The sequence below is a fragment of the Suncus etruscus genome, chromosome 9 (assembly GCF_024139225.1).
Source record: "Suncus etruscus isolate mSunEtr1 chromosome 9, mSunEtr1.pri.cur, whole genome shotgun sequence".
Lineage (NCBI taxonomy): Eukaryota > Metazoa > Chordata > Mammalia > Eulipotyphla > Soricidae > Suncus > Suncus etruscus.
Window position 1 is genome coordinate 80,022,714 of NC_064856.1, and position 16,915 is coordinate 80,039,628.

The window sequence follows — 16,915 nt, forward strand, 5'->3', positions numbered from 1 at the left end:
AAAAATAATTGTCTTGCTTATACTGATATATAGGTTATAGGTTAAGCAAACATTTAAAGTAAGAAAATGCATATCCATCCATTAATAAATGTTTGACCTTGGTTAACATTCTTGATTTTACAACTTTAATGTTTTCATTGGTCTAATGCAAATGATAGCCCCTGCCTCATAAGAGTACTATGAGAAGTAGATAAATTGGGCCAGAGGAATAGTAAAACAGGCATGGCAGTTGCCTTGCATGTAGCCATTCAGTTTCTATTCTCAGCATTACTACATATGGTCCCCAAGGTCTACCAGGAGTGATCCCTGAGCAAAAATTTAGGAGTAGCCTCTGAACTAGAAGAGGACCAAGAACAGAACAAAAAAGAGAGGGATTATATAAATTATGTGAAAGATAACATGTATAGAATAGACTTGAGGATTTTATTGTATTCAGTAAAAAACAATTTTAAGAACATTCATTAATGAGGTTTAGAGAAAAGGTAGGAAGAAGATGGAGTTTTATGATGATAAAATAATGGAGACTTATCCTGGAATCCTAGCTTCATGAGAAAAGATTAAGCTATACCTTACTTTGGAATGTGCATAGAATAAAAATCTACAGATCTTATAATTAATTCTGTTAAATAAAAAATACCTTATTTGTTTTTATTCAACTAAATCTACTTTAAAGTATATTTTATAAAAATTTACCTAAATCATGTGAGATTAAAATTGTAAAAAAATAATTAATTTAGTTTCTGTAGAGATACTTATAAATACATTGGAAGTATTTTAACTTTTAAAATACTCAATTTATACATGCAATAATTTAATTTAAAATTAATTAAGAATAATTACTTTGGTGCTTGATTTGCATACAACTGATCCATTTTTGATCTCCTAGCACCTTTAATGTTCACCCAAACTCCACCAGAGGTGATTCCTAAGCATAGAGACAAAAATAAGTTCTGAGCAATACCAAGGGTGGTCCCAAAACAAAAGAAAATTTAGGAGTGGGCCAAGTATAACTCAGAAATAAGAATTTAATGACCTAAATCAAAGAGCCCTTATCTTTCTAGCAGTATATGTTCTTAATATTTTTTCACTAAAAAACAAAAGGACTAGGCCAGAGAGATAGCATGGAGGTAGGGCATTTGCCTTGCATGCAGAAAGACGGTGGTTCGAATCCCAGCATCCCATATGGTCCCCTGAGTCTTGCAGGGGCAATTTCTGAGCATAGAGCCAGGAGTAACCCCTGAGTGCTGCCGGGTGTGACCCAAAAACCCAACCCTCCCACAGATAAAATAAAATAAAAAATAGTAAAAAATTAAAAAGAACTAATGAAATAAACAAAGCAAAGTCTCTGATGTCTTCCCCACAATAAAAAAGATATCCTCCAAACATTAATTCCTTCAAAGAGCACACAATTGTAAAATCTAAATACTAAATGAAAACAGAAATCACACATGCAAAGAAAAAATCAAAAACCAAAACAAAATATTTATCATATTAATAATAGTCACAACAAATCACACTGAACCAGGCATTAGGCTCCTCGTGATGCTCACCATTTTAAGTTTCTAGTCAGGACTAGAGCACAAAGGGAACCAAAGGACTACATTAAGGGAGTAAGTAGGGACCCCAAAACTAAATCTAGTCTTTTAATTTATATTGTTTTTGTTTTGTTTTGTTTTGGGTCATACCTGGTGATCTCAAAATTACTTATAGCTATGCACTCAGAAATCTCTCCTGGCTCAGGGACCATTTGGGATGCCTAGGATTGAACCAAGAGTTTGTCCTGGATCAGCTACATGCAAGGCAAATGCCCTACCTCTGCACTATAGCTATGGCCCCTATCTTTTTTTTAATTATTATTTTAACCAAAGTGGATTATAAATCTTTCACCGTAATTTTTTTAGGTACATAGCAACATTGAATCAGGGGCATTCCCACCATCAATGTTGTCCTACCTCCACCCCTGTTCCCAGCATGCATTCCATATCACCCTCCTTTACCCTCTGGGTTGCTAGTATAAGTGGTATCCTCTGTGTCTAGCATGTTGTAGATTGGCTATAACCCCTAACTTTTATTTTAGAAGACAAATGTTTGTTGGAGAGGAGAGGAGAGAGGATAAGGAACTCCCCATGTGGGAAGAAACTTAGCATAGGACTAAGTTCACCAGATCTATTTTTATCTAAATTATACCACCACAATATGAATGATGACTTATATTATATATATATATTATTATTACACTATTTTGTCTTTGTTTTTATTTTAGGGCTACACCCAGTGCTATTCAAGTTACTCCTGGATCTAAAATTAATCTGACTCAGAAATTAATCTTCGCTGGCTTGGAAAACCATATAGAATGGAGGGGTCTAAGTTGGGTCAGCTATGTGCAAGGTAAGCACCTTACCTCTGAACTAGCTCTCTAGCTCTTTTTTTCTCCCATTTTCCCTCAAGTCCTGAAGAAGGGCTGAGGTCATTACTATATCAAGAAACACCAGCACAGAGTGATTCTTAAAGGATGACAATGTTTCTTACTATCTAATTATTATCTAAAAGTAAAGGACTCAAAGTTCTGTAATTGGATTCCAGATTCAGTTGCCCACAGTGAAAAAAAAAAGCTAATATTCAAAGATATGAGTTGGTGGAAGTAAAACAAGTTTATTTAAGTACAAGAAACTTGAAAAGAAGGTGAACTTCCTGTCCCCCAAATTATCTGATTTTTAGGCAGCAGTTTGGGGGTCAATGCAGAGGAAAAGGGGAAGTGGCCCAGTGGATAGTTAAAATGGAATAAATCATATGACTGTAGACTGGCATTAGTGCTCAATGATAGAGGCTTGATTTGAGGCAGGGCTTTGCCATCATAGTCTCTCCCCTGAGGATCTGAGCAATTTTACAACCAGTAGAGCATTTGCTTTGCACTTAGCCAACCCAAGTTCTATCTCTTGTATTCCATGTGGTTCCCCAAGAAAGGCTAGGAGTAGTTATTGAGTGCAGAGCCATCACTGAGCATCACTGGATGTTGCCCAAAACCCAAAACAAACAAAATAAAAAGAATAAAGATTATAATAGATGATAATGATGATTATTTTTCTCTCTTGGAAATGTCTAACAAATATTCAGATATCTCTTTCAGAGAACCAGTTGATAGTTTTCTCTGATTTGTTTGTGTTGCCTGGTTTAACATTAAATATACAATGTTTAAAAACATTCCTTTCTATAAAACAGCCAAAGGCAAAGCCAAGAGGAAGGAGAGATTATACTACGTGAATATGTATAAATCTATAATTAAATTATATATATACATACATATATAATGTGTGCCACTAAAAATGCTGGAAAGAATGCTCATAGAGTTATAGCATAGGCCTTGGGTGCTCAAAGTTATAAGTTCTTCCACTTACTCTAGTGAGTGGAATGACCCTGGAGTGACACTGCAAAGCAACACTGAACCAACAGACCCTTACTGACAGTTTGAGTACAGCTAGGAGTGGCTCCTGGGATGACCCACAGCACCAAAAAGGACACCTAACAAGAATGAAGTAGGTATGAGGAAAGCAAGATGGATTTTCCAAAGCCTATTCATTTATAGTTCAGCACTTTCACTTTATGAGTTATATAATATATTACTTGAACTAGTAAAGCAGTTCAACATTAGAGTATGTGTGAGGACTTGTGTTTAATACTTGGCACTGAAAAAATATTTTTGATAACAATATAAAATATTTACTAACAAAGAACAATGTGTCAGCAATTGCTGTTAGAAAGAGCAGTATATATAGCAATATAAATTATACATTCTCTTTGGAGCCAAAGACAGATTCTTCTTTTCTATATATCTGACTAGGGAAAATATAAATTTTCTGACTTTTTTAATCTTCTTGTGACTTCTATCCATATTTTCTTTCCCCCTCTTTCTTCTTCTTTCTTTCATCCTTTTTCTTTCCTTCTTTCTTTCCTTCCTTCCTTCTGTATTTCCTTCCTTCCTTCTTTCCTTTCTTTCTTTCCTTCCTTCCTATCTTTCTTTTTTCTCCCTCCATCCTTTCTCTTTTTTCTTTCTTTCCTTTCTAATTTCTTTTTCTTTTTGCCAAATATCAAACCAAGATCTATCTTTCCGTTTCTTTCTTATTTCTTTCTTTCTACTTTATTCTTTCTTTATTTTATTTTATTTTATTTTATTTATTTTCTTTGTTTCTTTCTTCTTTCTTTCTTTTTTCTTTCTTCCTTTACCTTCCACTCCTTTCCCTTCCATTCTCTTTTTTTGCCCTCTCCTATCCTACCTACCAACCCTTTCCTACCTGCCCCTTCTTTTTACTCCTCTTCCTACTATACTTTCCCATTTCTTACCTCCTTCTCCTTTCTTCCTTCTCTACCCTTCCATTCTCTGATCTCCCCTTCCCTTCCCTTTTAACCCCCCCTTTCTTTCCTTCCCTTTCTCTCTCCTTCTCTCCCCTTCTCTTCTTTCTTTTCCCTTCTCTTTCTTTCCCTTCTGTCCTTTTCCTCTTCTATCTTCCCCTTCTCCATTTGTTGATGTTTGTCTGACCTTGCAATGACTAGAGAGCACACACATGCTTGGTTGGTTATTGCTCTCAAACATTTCATTATGGCAGAGGAAGGCCTCACACATCAGGTTTTAGATGTTACAATCTCAGCCACATTCTGTATTCCACTCTCTTAGCTGTGATGTTTCAGCATGCTCTGATTGTAGTGCTCATCAGGGGTTACTGCAATCACACACACCTGTGGTGACATAAATGGTAAAGAAAATCTTACTAGATTGCTATGTATATGTGGGCATGATTCTGGAAGATATTACTTTGCTAGTGAAGAATAGTGAAACAATTCTAGAAATTCTTGCATAGTTAGTATTCCCTCTACTTATATACTAAAGAGCTTTTGGGGGGGCAAGTCTCTTTGATCCTCAGTCTCCTGCTGATGCTATTAATCCTACTTAGTTTAGTGACCTTTTTAATATCAAAAGAGAAACTAATTTATGCTGATTTTCTGTCACCCTACCTGGCTGAGGACTGGATTAAAAGTGGAGGAAAGTAGGAGCTGCGTGACAGGAAAAAGTTTTTCTTTTAAAATGTCTCTCAACTTGTTTGGTTCCTATCATTATTGCAAAGGATTTACCTGCTTGCTAAAATGATCAAACATATATAGCAAACAGATAGTCAATTGGCTAAAGAAAGAACTCTTTACATCACCAGGAATATTTAAAAACAAGAAAAGACATTTTTATTCCTAAGACTCCACAGTATTACAGTAGATCATTACAGAAAATAGAAGTATGACTCCAAGAAGCTTCAAATCTATCTACATTATTTGGGTGACACAGCCAAACCTTATATGTTATAATAGCAAATATATATTAATTTTTTGGAGTTTCTAAAGTTAAAGAGTTTTTGCTCAAAATTTGATACTATCACTCAGTGGCCATTGTTAAATTTTATTTTCCTCATCTGAGAAGTGAGAATAAAGAAAACAGACACACTGATGTACAATTTTGAGGGGCCGAAGTGATAGAACAGTGGGTTGAGCATTTGCCTTGCATATGGTCATGGGATTCTATCTCCTGCATCCCATAAGGTGCCCTGAGCCTGCCAGGAATAATTTCTGAGACTCAGAGCCAGAAGTAACCTCTGGTACTGCAGAGTATAGCCCCAAAACAAAGAAACAAAAAGAACAATTTTGGGGAGAAAAGAGAAAATGTCAATACTTAGCTCAGTTCCTACCCCCTGGTAAGCATTCTAAGGAATGTCAGTCATAGTAGTGTGGTAATAGTGAAATAGTGTGTACAGAACATATGTTATAAAAAGTTTATAGACAGGCTACATTCATGCCTACAATTAATGAAGTTGACAGTATATAATTAAATTATATTTTGGTGACACGACTAGAAATGCTATATAGCAAGTCAAAGAAAAGAACAACAGTGGGGATTTCAACAGGAAAATAATTGCTCCTGTACTATGTCTGGAAAGTAGTGAGCCCTTGGTAAATGTTAGGTAAATTTACCAATACTGCTATTGGTGGTAACAGGCTGTATTGAGGAAACTGAAATGAGCTGCAACTTAAAGAGTAAGAAAGACACATCTCAGGGAACAAGAAGGCAAGGGTGGTGAGACAGTAAATAGTCTCTGTCAATGAGGGGTGTTTCCAATTTGTTCACTTAGAGTGGGTAGATTTCCAGAGTGGAAATTGCATAACTTTTTTTTCTTTTTATTTCTTATTTTTCTCTCTGTAAAGGGAGCAGTAGGCCAAATATGGGAACATCTGCCCTACATGGAAGCATGAAAGACTGAGGCAAACCTAGAAAGTGTGTGCAGATTCTTAATAAAGTGTATCTTGATAAAGCAGCCTGACCTGACCACCATCAATTTAAACATGGACTGAGGCTCTTTCTCAACAATTAGACCTTAGCTGACCTGAGCAGAGGCCATTCCTAGGAAATTCTAACAAGTGGAGGTCAGAATCTCTTTGCTTCATCAAGCAGCCCACTAGCCTTTTGATAAATAATAGATAGGCTTGGATTATTTTAAACCCATGTGGTTGTGGGAGGGGTAAGAGAGGAAAAGAAGATAAAATGCACATGGAAATTGGCATATGCTCTCCAGGGTTTTGCAGAAACCAGGTGGTAGCCCCAAAAGAAAATCAATAACCACTGTTTCTATTTGTGGCTCTGTTTCCACAGAAACGTGTTTGTGGGTGAATTTGGGAGGCAGATTTACAATGCCAAAACCACCAGTCCAAAAAAAGATGAAAATTCTGTCAAACTTTTATTTAACTATAGTAAAAGATGTTTGATTTTACTAAAATTTCCCCGCATTTAATCAAGTAAATTTGAAAGGAATTATTAAATACACTCAGCCATGCTTATGTAAACATAATAATATTGAAACTGAGAAGCTATGCTACTTTAAACATAAGCAAAACATGTGGAAAGCAATTGGAAAATATTTGGCTGGTTTGTCAAATTAGGCTGATTTGCAAAAATAATAACTATTATCCAACTTAATTTTAAGGTTCATTCTAGTAAGGTTAATAACACTAATCATGAACAAAAAATTTTCTCATTTTTGGTGCTTTTTGTTTGTTTTATTTTTTATCTTTAAAATTATTTTATAAATAAATTATTTAGTTGTATCACTGTGAGATAGACAGTTACAAAGTTGTTCGTGATTGGTGATATTGGTGTTAAAACACTGAATGCCTGAAACAATTGTGCTGTGAACAACTTTGTAAATCAGTGTTTAAATAAAAAAAAATTTTAAAGAGATAATACAAATGTTGTTCATGACCAAGTTTCAATCATACAATACACAACACCTTTACCAGTACACATTTCCCACCACCAGTGTCCCAGTTTTCCTCCTGCCCTCCCCCCGCGCCTGCCTCAGTGACATTTTTCTTCTCTCCCTATTCATTCTCTTTCTTTTTCTTTCTTTTTCTTTCTTTCTTTCTTTCTTTCTTTCTTTCTTTCTTTCTTTCTTTCTTTCTTTCTTTCTTTCTTTCTTTCTTTCTTTCTTTCTTTCCTTTCTTTCTTTCCTTTCTTTTTTTCTTTCTTTCTTTCTTTCTTTCTTTCTTTCTTTCTTTCTTTCTTTCTTTCTTTCTTTCTTTCTTTCTTTCTTTCTTTCTTCTTTCTTCTTTCTTCTTTCTTTCCTTTCTTTCTTTCTTTCTTTCTTCTTTCTTCCTCTTCCTTCCTTTCTTCCTTCTTTCTTTCTTTCTTCCTTCTTTCCTTCCTTTCCTTCCTACCTTCTTTCCTTCCTCCTTCCTCCCTTCCTTCCTTCCTTCCTTCCTTCCTTCCTTCCTTCCTTCCTTCCTTCCTTCCTTCCTTCCTTCCTTCCTTCCTTCCTTCCTTCCTTCCTTCTTCCTTCCTTCCTTATTCCTTCCTTTCTCTTCTTTTGTTTGTTTGTTTCTTTCTTCTTGCTTTGTTTCTTTCTTTTTTCTTTCTTTCTTCTTCCTTCCTTTCTTCTTTCTTTCCTTTTTCCTTTCTTTCTTTCTTTCTTTCTTTTTTTCTCTTTACCAACTCACTTCCTCTTTTCTTTTAAACACTGTGGTTTGCAATATTGTTACTGAAGGTACACATTCTAATCAATAAAAATATTTCTGAAATTATTTGTCAGTATTTAATTTACAAATGATCCCTTACTTTGAGAAGTTAAAATTATTTCTAACAGCCATTTTTCAGTAGAATGCACATTTAATATTTTTGTTGTTATCAAAATCAAAGTGCAAAATGCTGTCAGGACTTGATTCATTAAAGCAATGAATTCATTCTCACAAAAATATGACTTTGTTAAGAATATTTTTAGGTTTACAACATAATTGAGATTATGTACCTATATTTATACATACAGAGATGTCCCTTACACTTGACCTGACACATGTATTACCATTCTCATGATCAAAATAATTAATTTGAATGTACATTTACCAAGGATGAACTTACGGTAAATATTAGAATCATCCTACATTTTATCTTCAAGTTTCCCTTATTGTTGTCATACTGTTGGCTTGGACAAATATATATTAATGTATATGCAATGTTATAATGTTAGATAGTAATTTTTGCTGTTCTAAAAATTTTTTATACCTCACTTATTCATTACATTCCCTATTCCAATTGCCAGCAAGCACTGATCTTTTTACTGTTTCCAAAGTTCTCTAAACTCCTTTCCAGAATGTTCTATTATTTCAATTGTGAAGTGTAGTTTTTTAGTAAGAGACATTAATGATTCCTCTATGTATTTGGATTACTTCCTCCTTCACTATTTTTTAATGCTGAGTAACATTCTATTATCTAGATTACAATTTACTTTTAAGCATTGATCTTTCCCTACTTTAAAAGGAAATATGAGCCTCCTTTATTAAATAGTATACCTTAGCATTGAATCTCAGAGCTAGATCTTCCTCAGCCTTCACAATATTGAAATTATTCTAGACCCTTTATTTGGGGCTTCAAAAGAGATCTGTGGGGAGGGAGACGAATATCAAGCCATTGACATCAGTTTATGTATCTGTGGATAACTTCATGAAACAAAGGAGGGATCGGATAAACTAATACCTTTACAGAATAACTTACTATAAAAATATTCTATAACTTATTTAGGACAAACTAGCATATTTACCTTTATCTTTCTATTTATTTCACTCTTAACTATGTTTTATCTACATTAGATCTTGCTAGTTGTTTATTTGTCATACTTATTCCTGTTTCCTCTAAGAAACAGTACCCAAATCTGAGTGGCCCTGTACCTAATTAGCATCTCTATTTTAAATCCCTAAGAAAAAAACCTTCCAAATGTCTTCCTCCTACTTCTTTAATTGTCCTCTAAGTTCTTTCATGCAGTTATTTTGTTAAACAAATCAGATCATGTCATCACCTCATTTAAATGACTACCAGAAGTATTAAAAGCAACATTCAACATCCTTCCAATGAACCACGAGATCCTAAGAAACAGGGCATGCTTTCCTGTCTCACATCACCTCCTGTCACTTTTTCATTCTTATCAAGTTCCATTCAGATAGGCCTTTCAACTCTTTAAATACACCAAGTTATTTCTACCCTCAGTCTGTCCATGTCCTATCTTCCTGGGTGGCCTGTTTTCAGTTTTTAAGTGGCTGGTAACTTTTTATCAGTCATGTCACAGGACAAAGTGAGTCTTTCCTGCCCATCTAATCTTGATGCCCCTTCCACATCCGATTTCCATCATACTGTCCTGTTTCAAGTATCTTGAAGCTGTTAATAATTATAAAGCACTATAATTATTTTTGAGTTGTGTGGGGTTTTTTTTTGTTTTATTTGTTTGTTTGTTTGTTTTTCTAGTTTTTGGCCATGCCAGGAGGTGCTCAGGGCTAACTCCTGGCTCTGTGCTCAAGAATCTTTCTTGGCAGACTTTGGGAAACCTATAGGGTGCCAAGGGTTGAACCAGGGTCAGTCACATGCAAGCTAGATTCCTACTTCCTATACAATCATAACAACCTTGGATATATTTTTTTAATAAAGGCTTCTGTATTTAAGAGAACTCTCCATCCTCCACCCTCAGAGTTTAGTATATGTCCAATAAATATGTGTTAAAATAAAGCAAAAATTAAAAGGAGAATCAACATAATATAATTTTAGTCATATTTGACCTTAAGTTATCCCTATTTATTTGTAGATTCACCATGCCCACTAAAGAAAATCGAACTAGAATAGAAGCTTAGAATATAAATAACTATTTGAAATGCATGATTTAATGTGCAAATAAACTTGCTACCTTTCTCTATTTTTTAAAAAAAGCTTTATTTTTGTTTTCATTTAAACAACTTGGTTCCAATAATAATGAGGTTAATTTTTTTGATATACAAAGTTACTGCACCTTCATCACCACCAGTATCTAAGGTCTTCACTATTATCCTTTAACATTTATAAATATTAATCATTGCTTGCTAATATTTATAGTGGTGCTTTATTCAAGGAAGAGCAAGTTTTTTCCTTATTAAATTTGATAGTTTAAAAATATAATGAGGAGTTACAGGGATAGTAAAGTGGCTAAGGAGCTTACCTTGCATGAAACTGACCTGGGTTTAAACCCCACCACTGAACGTGGGCCCTATAAATTCCTAGTGGTGCTTCATAAGCACAGAGCTTGTACAGCTCTGAGTCCAGCCAGGTGTATTCCAAAACAAAAACAAAACAAGTATAACAATAGGTTCCACTAACTAATATCTGAAAGCAAATCAGGGTGAAATAAATCAAGAAGAGTGAAGGGCCGGAGAGGTGGCGAGGAGCAGTAAGGCATCTACAGGACAGACTGCAGTTCAATCCTTAGTGTCCCATATGATCCCCCAAGCCAGGAGGGATTTATAAGCACATAGCCAGGAGTAACCCCTGAGCGTCACCAGGTGTGCCTCCCTCCCCCCCCCAAAAAAAAGAAGAGTGAATAAAAATGTGGCATATAGAATGGAATGCTTACTATTCAACTATAAGAAAAGATGAAATCTCCCCTTTTGCTGCATGGATGTAACTACAGAAGGCTGTGTAAAGCAAAATGTCAAAAGAAAAAGACATATAACCAAATGACCTCACTGATAAGTGCTGTACAAAGAAACAAAGCAAAAGAGCAACATATAATGAAAGCGACCCCTTTCTGACGAAGGAATTAAGGTTTTCAAGGAGGTTGCAGGAAATGGGCAGGAGAAAAAAGGGCCCTAAAGACTATAGTGGAGCCTTGATAGTGAGTGTGATACATTGATTTTGCATATTTAAACATACAGATATCAATGCTCTTAAAAATCATTGTAGCCTCATAAAGATTTTGTTTTTAAGCAGTGTGAACTTTTAGCAAAAAACTAAAATTTGGTGTCAAAGAACCTAGAATCAAATGAAAACTCAGTTATAAACCTTGGACAGTTGACCTAATTTTTTTCCCACATTTAAGTATAATTAAAACTAGCTTCTCATTATTGCTTAAATTAAACAAATTGAGGCTGGAAAGATAGTACATTGGATAGAGTATTTGCCTCACACTCAGTTGACCTGAGTTCACCTCCCTGCTTCCCATAATCTCCTAAGCATCACTTGTGTAATTTATGAGTGCAGAACTAGGAGTTAAACCTTGAGCATTCTTGGTGTGGCCCCCAAACCAAACCAAACAAAACAAAAAGAAGAGAAGTTTGAACAAATTGATGTCAGGTTGTTAAGCATAAGTAAGAAAACTAAAGATCGTGTACAAACTAAGAATACAACAAATCTCAACAATTATTGAAGTACTTTATGTTATTCCTTATTATCAATTGATTTTTCCAAATGGGCACTTGGCATTCCCATTTACAGTAAGAGCAAAGGAATGAGTCATTCTACATTGGGGCCAAACACAACACTTGATACAAAGTTCTCTACACCTTGCCAGGATATTCACTCGTTTCCCTTTAATAATGACAGTAGCACTTTTTTCAGCTGCCAACCAGGCATGCCTGCTTAGCTTTTAGTTCCTTCCTATAAAATATCCTTTTATCACAGTTTCACATGTGTATGTGATTTGGTCTCTGCTCTATGTAGCTGCTAATATGTAGAATCTGTTTGATCTTGATGAAAGGTTCCCACAAACATTCTTCTCCCCCACATTCTGATTGGGTTGGATATCTTTAAGATACTAAAAAAGCATTATTTTCAGGCTAATTCTTAGAAAAAGTTTGAACAGAAATTCAACATTGTAAAAGGCAGCAGGTCACCAAAATCTAACCTCTCAATTAGATACCAAAGTTTAAGGGGAACCAATGTATAACATGTAATTAGAAAGAAGACGCAAATAGAGGAAGAGAAGAAATTACAAAGTTAACTCCTGATCTGTTAAAGAAAGTCATATATGTTAACCCCATAATATGAAAACTTTCAGAGCAAGGGCAAAAGTTTTTTTGAAGTTTTGAATTTGACTGAACTCTAGTTTTATGATTCCATTTTTCTTATATTTTGTTGGTCTATATAAGCTTATAAAAGCCAATCATGAATTGAGGCATAAATAAGGGAGAAAAAAAATTCCTCTCCTGATACACTAAGACCAATACATACCAGAAAAATAAAATGGAAGAAAAATAAAATGGACAGACAGTTCATTCTCTTGGAATATGGGATGCTTATTCTTTTCGTTGAGATAACTCTTGTGGTTTAACTGTAAATCTTAGAGCTGTAGTAAAAAGTCACAAATGAATCACAAGATCATGGGTTAGTTAGATTTGGCAATTCAAACTTTAATTCAAAGAACATGTCCAGTGTACCAAATAGTGTGCTAAGCAGTATCTCATGTTATCTCATTTGTTTCACCTAGTTACTATACAGGAAAGCTTAATTCTCTCTCTTTTTTTCTGTCATTGAGAAAACTAATACACAGAGAAGTGGATTCATGTTTTTCCTTGTCCATATTAAAGTGGCAATTCTGTGGTTTTAAGTGATTTGACAGATAAACTCTCATCTTAGAGAAAAATGAACACTGAAAGCTGGAGACTATGGTTACTTGTAGAGTTAATACATAAGGTCTAAAACAACATTCTTAAAGAAATCACAGAGGAATTTAAAAGGCTACTACTACTTTTGAAAAATCTAGTTAGCATGTCATCCTTTATGATTTATTTTGTTATACAGCCTCAAGTTATCACTCAGCCCCTAAATAAGTGACATCCAAGATTTGTCTCTCAGCACACTCGTTTAGACTTTTTTTCAGGGATATCAATCATTCTAATCAAACAATTTCTTTATTTTCTACTTCTCTTTATTTTCATCTATATTGTTGTAAAAACATTCCTGAGAGGGAGGAGGTTTGTCAGGAATTGAAACCAGGATCTCCTATATACAAGGCATGTGCTCTACATTTCAAAGCATACCCCAGGTCCCAGCCTGGATTGCCCTTAAGAGCTCCACTCTCATCTTCTTAACCAGTGCGACTGGACATTTTTATCAAGAGAGTATAACTTCTCTTCAACATTTGGAAAAGTAAGAATCTCTCTTTCTTCTAACAATACCCAAATATTTATAATCTTGATACCTCTCTACTGTTTTTGTTTTTGTTTTTGTTTGGGGGCTACACTCAGCGGTGCTCAAATATTAATCCTGGCTCTGTGCTCAGAAATTTGTGAGACCATTTGGGACCATATGGGATGTTAAACACTGAATTCGGTCTGCCATGCAAGACATATACCCTACTCACTGTGCTATTGCTCTGTCCCCCAATTCATCTTTTAAGTGAGCCATCCAAGCAGTTTCACACAAAATTCCACAGCATATTTACTTTTACCCTATCATAAACCACCTGTATTTGTCACTGGATTATGTGAATTTGACTTTTGCAATGTTTTATATTGCAGTATCTCTTCTATTATATATATATATATATATATATATATATATATATATATATATATATATATATATATATATATATCCTGGCTCTGTGCTCAAAAATTGCTCCTGGTAGGCTGAGGGGGACCATGTAGGATGCCAGTATTTGAACCACCATTCATCCTGAATCTGCTGAGTGCAAGGCAAAGGCCCTACTGCTGTACTATCTCTCAGGCCCTTCACTTTGTAATTTAGAATTTACCATAACCTTAAACTCATCTTCCTGTAGTTATCATCTAACTAGAGGGACTTTTTTTATTGTCCTCAGCTTGACTAAACTTTAGGTAAGGTTCTCCTAAATGGACCATAAATACCTGACTTTTTTTTTTATAAGAATTTACTTTAGAATATTTACAATTGAATACTCTTTCTCTACATCATTTAAAATGCAAATCTTCCATGACCCTGATCTTCTTGCTCCAAGCTAGAAGACCTCCTTAGAAAAGTATATTTATCAAGAAAGATAGCACCCATATTCCCCAGTTTCTGTGGACGGGTGTGTGTCTAACTTTGATAAAAAGCAAATAAGTAAATAAAGGTAGCAAAATCAAATTATTTAACTTATGCATTGGGGCTGGACTGCACTAACTCCCACTGATATTTTTTTTTTTTACCAACATGCACTAGCACTTTAAAACTCTGGCAGGGAAGGGATGGAGAAAAAGAGATCACTCAATCAGTATAGCACAAGTCATGCACTTGAGGCCCTGAACTTAATCACCACCCCCTGCACCAGTGGGTGGAGCCCTAGTGGCCTTTAAGCAAGGTCATTATACTGTTAGTCCTGTCCAGATAAATGAGTATTGCCAGAATGTCTCCTGTTCCACAGTTCCACTGACTATAGTATCTACACAAACATTTTTTTTTTTTTTTTGGTTTTTGAGTCAGATCAGGCAGTTCTCAGGAGTTACTCCTGGCTCTGTGCTCAGAAATTGATCCTGACAGGTTCAGGGGACCATATGGGATGCTGGGATTTGAACCACCCTCCTTCTGCATGCAAGGCAAATGCCCTACCTCCATGCCATCTCTCCGACCCCTACACAAACATTTTTATTAAAAAAATAATAATCAGATAGGGAGAACCAATTTACAGAAGGTAGGACATTTGCCATACAAGCCCACTTGGGTTTGATTATTGGTACCTTATAGGGCTCCCTGAGCCTACCATTACTAATGATTCCTAAGTATAGAGCTAGGAGTCAGCCCTAAATACAATCAGGTGTGGCCCAAAATACTAAATAAATAAATGCATACATACATACATACATACATACATAAACTACTAATCTGATATTTTGTTTCAGAGAAGTTGAATTTTGTTTTGTTTAGTTTTGTTTCAGAGGACAATTTGAAGTGACTTTTAAATCTCTCCATATTATTACTAAATATATATACCATATACTAAGTATCTAAGGATATAAAGGATATATTGGGCAGCCATTTGGACTATCACAATAATCTAGAAAGAAGTCTTCCTTATCTCTTTATGTCTGAGCCGATGCAAGTTTTCTTTTCTATCTCTACTCACTCCATCCTATACAAATATTGAAACTTCCTAAGACACCAATCTATAGCCTTCTCTTCTACCATTTGAACTACACTTTGAACTACAAATAAAACAGATATTTGCTTGAATACATATAACATTAAAACAAATCAACACCATTATTTTTGGGTTTTTGTTTTTGTTTTTTGTTTGTTTGGCGGCCACACCCAGTGACGCTCAGGAATTACTCCTGGCTATATGCTCAGAAATCGCTACTCACTTCGGGGACCATATGGGACGCTGGGGGATGAAGTTACAGTCTGTCCTTCATCAGCCGAGTGCAAGAAAAACACCCCTATCTCTGTGCCACCACTCCGGCCCCTGACCAAGATTTTGAATCTTGGCTAAGGGATAAAGTCTAAAGTCTTTGTGACACCCAACAGAGTTGCTATTTACTACATCTATAGCATTGCCTCTAATTAATTTTGTAAATAAGATTCCTTCCTGCAACTCTAAAATAGAACCTTTCTCATACCTTATTTTTGGGAGGTTCAGGGATAAGGGATGTTAATTTTTGTTTGTTTGTTTGTTTGTTTGGGGATCACAAAAGTTCATGCTTTGGGTTTACTCCTGATATGTGATCTATCACTCCTTTATGCTGAGGGACCTATGACATCAGGTACAGAACTTAGGCCTGGGCCAGCCACTTGTACTAAATTATTTGAACTATTTTCCCTGTTCTCTTGAATATTATTCTCTTATATTTATTGTTTTATCTGGAAAAAAGTCCTCTCTTCGACTTATGTTTATTGCCAGTTTAAATCCTGCCTGAAACTCAGGATGCTGCTTTCTTTAGGGAAATGACTCTAAGGATATTCTCAGTTGGAACTACATTCCTATTCAGTAATAATGTTTATTTAACTCCCAACAGTATTTATCAACCCGTCAGAAACTGGACCAGCCTTCCAATTTTAGTAAATGTGTTGCTGAAGCAAACATGGACCAGTCTTATTTAAACTGTCCACCTACCTCATCTTCAACATGCCTTGCTTCCACGAGCACAATGCCTGAAACTATGTCTTACTGCTGCTGGTGACATGGTAAAATGGAGAGAGAGAAAGGCAGACACAAGAAAAGACTGCTTCCACTTCTCTGCTTGACCCACTTTGGCCATCAGCACTCATGGAGCTCAGGGAATTGCCTGGCTTTAATCAGGACTAATAAAGTCTGCTGAGAGCATCTACATGATATGACTACTTAAAGTCCTGCCAGCCTCATGAGGCATCTGTCAAGCTGCACCTGAAGTCCACTTGTTCTGCACAGCATGGGAGATAATCCATGCACCCAATATCTTGGGGAGTCAAAGAATCAAGCTGAAGTGAAGATCTTTTTTTTTTTTTTACCAAAAAGAAAAGTTAGTCCAGACCTTGGCTTTCTGGCAATGGTCATTCCCTCACAAAAAAAGAATTTCAGTAGTAGTAAAAAAACATTGAGCCAAGTTAGTTTGTATTGAATAAAGTTTGCTTAGAAAGACTTAAGAGGAAAGAAAGAGGGATGTT